The sequence below is a fragment of the Camellia sinensis genome, chromosome 2 (assembly GCF_055761805.1).
Source record: "Camellia sinensis isolate YWXY chromosome 2, ASM5576180v1, whole genome shotgun sequence".
NCBI classification, from domain to species: Eukaryota; Viridiplantae; Streptophyta; class Magnoliopsida; order Ericales; family Theaceae; genus Camellia; species Camellia sinensis.
In genome coordinates this window covers 88237395-88243394 of record NC_138962.1, presented here as the reverse complement: position 1 = coordinate 88243394, position 6000 = coordinate 88237395, and positions in this window count along the sequence as shown.

Genomic DNA, 6000 nt, shown 5'->3' with positions numbered 1-6000 from the left:
TTTTACAGCTTAAGACATATATATAAAGCTCTAAAGTTCGACAATATTACAAAATCTACATACAAGATTACAAATCGATAAGCATGTCCGGATATTTTTCGCGGACTTCCAACTCACGTTCCCAAGTGGCTTCCTCCACACCATGATGTTTCCACAAAACTTTCACCAAAGGAATGGTCTTGCCTCGCAAGACTTGATCCCGTCTATCCAAGACCCGAACCGGTCTCTCCTCATACGAAACATCCTCATCAACCACTAAATCGGTCCAATCTAGCACATGTGATGGATCCGGCTCATACTTCCGAAGCATACTCACATGAAACACGTCATGTACTCCGGACAACTGTGGTGGCAAAGCTAAACGATAAGCAGCCTCGCCAATCCTCTCAAGGATCTCAAACGGACCAATGAACCGAGGGGACAACTTCCCACTCTTCCCAAACCTCATCGAACCCCGTCTAGGTGATATCTTCAGAAAGACATGATCACCCACCTCAAACACCAAAGGTCTCCTCCTACGGTCGGCATACGATTTCTGACGACTCTGTGCTGTAACAAGCCTCTTACGGATAAGCTCAACTTTCTCCGTCGTTTCCCTCACCAACTCTGGACCCAACAGAGGTGCATCACCCACCTCGGCCCAACACACAGGAGATCTACACGGTCGGCCATACAAGGCCTCAAAAGGTGCCATACCGATACTAGACTGGAAGCTGTTGTTGTAGGCAAATTCCACTAATGGCAAGTGCCTCTCCCACGACCCACTAAAGTCAAGAACACAACTCCGAAGCATATCTTCGAGGATCTGAATAGTACGCTCGGACTGCCCGTCAGTCTGAGGATGATAAGCTGTGCTAAAGGTCAACTTAGTGCCTAAGGCACTCTGCAAGCTCTGCCACAACCTGGCAGTAAAACGAGGATCTCTATCTGAAACGATCGTCACTGGAACCCCGTGTAACCTCACTATGTTCCGAATATATAAATCGGCCAGATGATCAACTGAATCTCTAACACGCATAGGAATAAAATGCGCCGACTTAGTCAACCGGTCCACAACTACCCAAATAGCATCACTACCCCGTTGAGTCCTCGGAAGACCCACAACGAAGTCCATAGTGACATGTTCCCACTTCCACTCGGCAATAGGCAAGGGTTGCAACAAACCCGCTGGCCTCTGATGTTCGGCCTTCACTTGCTGACAAGTAAGGCACTTAGATACGAAAACTGCCACATCTCTCTTCATACCCCGCCACCAGAATTGGCGACCCAAATCCCGATACATCTTAGTGCCTCCCGGATGCACCGCAAGGCGTGAATGATGGAACTCTCGGAGTACCTCCTCTCGACAAGACTCCGGCACAAACAGACGGTCTCGGTATCTCACACTCAGGTCGGGATACACCGTCAAACCTTTCTCAACCTTCCCACCAGAAATCTTCTCACGGAGGGATTCTACCTCAAGGTCGCCCCTCTGAGCCTCTAACACTCGAGTCACAAGTGTAGGCTGTGCAACAACAGAAAACAAGGCCGCAGCCTCAACAGATTCGCCCAGAAGGAAATTAAACTCTCCAAGTGCACCCAACATCTCCCATTCCCGGATGGCTATACTAGCTATGTCACCAACAGGTTTCCTGCTAAGGGCGTCGGCCACCACATTGGCCTTTCCCGGATGATAATGCAATTCAAAGTCATAATCCTCAATAAATTCCATCCACCTCCTCTGCCTCAAGTTCAAGTCTTTCTGTGTGAACAGATATTTCAGACTCTTATGATCCGAGAATACCTCGAACCTCTCACCGTAAAGATAATGTCTCCAAATCTTCAAGGCAAATATCACAGCTGCTAACTCTAAATCATGCGTAGGGTAATTCTTCTCGTGAACTTTCAACTGACGTGAGCCATAGGCAACCACTTTCCCCTCTTGCATCAACACACAACCAAGACCCTCTCGTGAGGCGTCACAATAGACTGCATAACCCAACCCTCTCTCCGGAATAATCAAGACTGGAGCAGTGGTCAGTCTAACTTTCAACTCCTGGAACGACTTTTCACAAGTCTCACTCCAAGCAAATTTGACTCCCTTCCGAGTCAATCTAGTCAAAGGCGAAGCTAATCTGGAGAAATCTCTTACAAACCGGCGATAATACCCAGCTAATCCCAGAAAACTGCGGATCTCAAACACACTCTTAGGCTGTACCCAATCTTGCACTGCCTTTGTCTTGGATGTATCAACAGACACCCCTTCCCTAGAAACTACATGGCCTAAGAACTTCACCTCCTCTAGCCAGAACTCACACTTCCCAAACTTAGCATAAAGCTGATGGGTTCTAAGTAAATCAAGCACCACCCTCAAGTGTTCCTCGTGCTCTTCCTCTGAAGGTGAATAGATAAGGATGTCGTCCACGAAAACGACTACAAAACGATCTAAAAATTCCCGGAATATCCGGTTCATCAAATCCATAAATACTGCCGGTGCATTGGTGAGCCCAAATGGCATCACCAAAAACTCATAGTGGCCATACCGCGTACGGAATGCCGTCTTCGGAATATCCTCGTCCCTGACTCTCAACTGATGATAACCCGATCTCAAGTCTATCTTCGAGAAACAACGGGAACCCTTTAATTGATCGAACAGATCATCTATACGAGGCATAGGGTACTTATTCTTAACTGTAGCTCGATTCAATTTCCGATAATCTATACAAAGTCTCAAAGCACCACCTTTCTTTTTAACAAAGAGAGCCGGTGCCCCCCACGGTGAAACACTAGGACGTATAAAGCCCTTATCTAGCAACTCCTGGAGCTGAATCTTCAACTCAACTAACTCGGCTGGGGCAAAACGATAAGGTGACATAGAAATCGGCGCCGTGCCGGGCATTAGGTCAATAGAGAATTCAATCTCTCGATGCGGTGGCAAACCAACAAGATCCTCGGGAAAGACGTCCGAGTACTCACAAACCACCCTTGGCAACACAACCTGGGTCTCATCATCCTCACTAATCGAAAGGTTGGCAAGTAGACCACTAAGCTCACTCCGTCCTCGCGGAACATACCCTGATGGCAACACATTACCAACCCGGTCCCCCAGAAAATGAAAATACTCTCCGCTCACGGTACAACAAGTGACCCTCTGGCGGTAGCAATCAATAACTGCCCGGTATGACGATAGCCAGTCCATACCCAAAATAACATCGAAACCTCTCATAGGCATAACTACAAAGGAAAATGGGATTCTATGGTAATCAACTTCTATATCACAACCCCTAACACCGTGTTTCAAAATCAATTCACCCCCAAGAGGCGACACTACACAAATAGGAGATGCTAACTGTGCTAACTCCAACTCCAAAACAGATGCAAATGCAGCAGACACAAAGGAATGAGATGCACCCGTATCAATCAAAACATTAGCAACCGAGTTGCAAAACAAGAAAGTACCTCTCACAACAGATGGAGCCGGTACAAGATCCTGCGCGGTAACAGCATACACGCGCCCAGATGACCTCTGATCAACCTGCTCACCCCTAGGAGCATAAGATTGCTGCACCGACTGAGACGATGAAGCCCCCTGATTGGCCCTCGAGGCCTGACCCGACTGAGCTGGCTGCTGACCCTGAATCGGCCTCAAACCAGATGCACCAGGTGTGCCACCCAACTGTGGGCAATACCTCTTCATATGCCCTGGCTGACCACACTGATAACATAAGAGTGGCTGGCCTCTACCCTGACTCTGGCTCTGAGATCGAGCCGAAGATGATGCTGCTCTCTGCACTCCTCCCCTCTGAGGACAAACTGGAGACTTGTGGCCCAGCTGGCCACACTTAAAGCAGGTAATGCCTCCTTGACTGCCTTTCCCCGAACTAACACTCGGCACAGGAAAAGTCGATCTAGAAAAGCTACTCTGAGACTGTTGGGGATTAAAACCCTTCTGTCTCCTACCATCACTCTGACCATCCTGACTCCTCTTGGAGCCTTTCTGTCCTTCCTCCTCCTCCTGCATCATGATTTCCATGTGGGCTGCAGCATCAACCAAACGCCCATAATCCCGAATCATAGTTCCCCCAACTCTCAGCTTGAGGCCACGCCTCAACTTCCTCTCAAACTCAATACAACGGCGTTCCTCAGACGCCACCAATTCAGGTGCAAACCTGGATAAGCTAGTAAATGCAGCCTCAAACTCGGCCACTGAAGAACTCGACTGCTTAAGCTGGCAGAACTGGTCTCTCAGCTTCTCCCTAACTGCTGGAGATAAGAACTTCTCCTGGAAAGCATTCACAAAAGCCTCCCATGTACCTCCTATACGCCCCTTAGTGAACTTCCACCACTGACCCGCGTCCCCCTTCAACTGAAATGATGCCAAGGTCACCTTCAACCCCTCGTCTTCGATGCCAAGCATCTCAAACGTCTTCGTTGTCTGTTCGAGCCATTCATCTGCCTTAAGCGGCTCTTTAGGATCACCCACAAATTCATCCGGATTAGACCGGAAGAACTCCCTCTTCAGAAAGGAGGGTCCTGCATCTGCAACGACATCCCGAGCTTGATTCTCAGCTCTGAGAATGCCTACTGACTCCCTGAATGCCCCTGCTATCTCTCGGGCTAGAGCGCCCATAGCCTGCTGGCCTACTGGCTCGGCCACATTGGCCTGGCCAACTCCCTCCTGAACTGCTGGAATCTCCTCTGGCACAGGCACCTCCTGCCTACCCGGCCTACCACGCCTACCGCGTCCTCGTCCTCGTCCTGACATACTAATAAAGGAAACAAAGACGTTAGCACATTATCAAATGTGCCGAAACTAAACACTCGCGTCCTAATGCATGGGACAGCAATAATTCATTCCACGTAAGCACATAATCACATAAGCACCTACGAATTTCATTCCTGGATAATGATAGTCCCAATGCGTTGCTATAGTTCCGGTTGGAAGCAGCAGTGATCAGGTGCCTTTCCAACAAGACTACTAGAAACTCAAGGGTCAAATCACCATCCTAGAAACTACATTCCATACCCACATAGTCACATAAACATGTTATCACGTAAGCATATAATATTACACTAAGTCTCTATCAAACGAGACGAACCCATTGTGATACTAATCACTTCCCACGTACCCAAAGTATTCAAACCCGGTACGCTCTGATACCAAGTTGTCACGCCCTCAAAATTAAACCCATTATATGTATATCATTGACACGCATTATTTAAAGAAAACAATTTATTCATTCATTCATCAGAGTATTACTAAATAAAAACATTACATGTAACATCAAATTAAATGCCCTATGGGCTTACATCTTTCCAAGCCATCACTTGGACACAAAATATGAGTTCTAACTCAAATACAAATAAAGCTCTAGGCTTGATTATTCATCAAATAAAAGCAAACAACTAAAGCTAGTCTTCAAAATCCAAATCCTTCCAAGCTAAGTCCTGGGAGGTAGCTTATCACCTGGACCTGAAAATGATGTTCCCATAAGGGTGAGCCACAGCCCAGTAGAAATATACTAAACCAAATATAAGCATTGAATAAAGCATTAGTATTTAATAGATGGTGAACCAAGATAATCAATTACATTACTATCCAGTCTCGTGACACTAATGTCTAAAACACGTTTTACTTTCCAACATTATCAATCTGGCTCAGAACCTGGCCAAACTTACAACAGTGAACTATATATATATATTCACATACTTCCAATGTCAACAAACAATTGAGACTCAGGCTCAAATCAAAACACTTCATACTTCCAGTTTGATACACATTTTAGTGCTGTATCAATTTAACACTTCAATAAAGATAAGCACACATAAAAGTGATGCTAATGGAGTCCATCCCCTATCTCCTCCCAAACAAAAATCCGGTTTAGAGGTCCATCCCCTATCTTCCCCTAAACCGTGGAGTACATCCCCTATCTCCTCCCACACAAAACAATGTATGCATACACATAACATTCACAACACACAATCAATACACATAATGTCTGTATTAATTCAGCAGCCAAT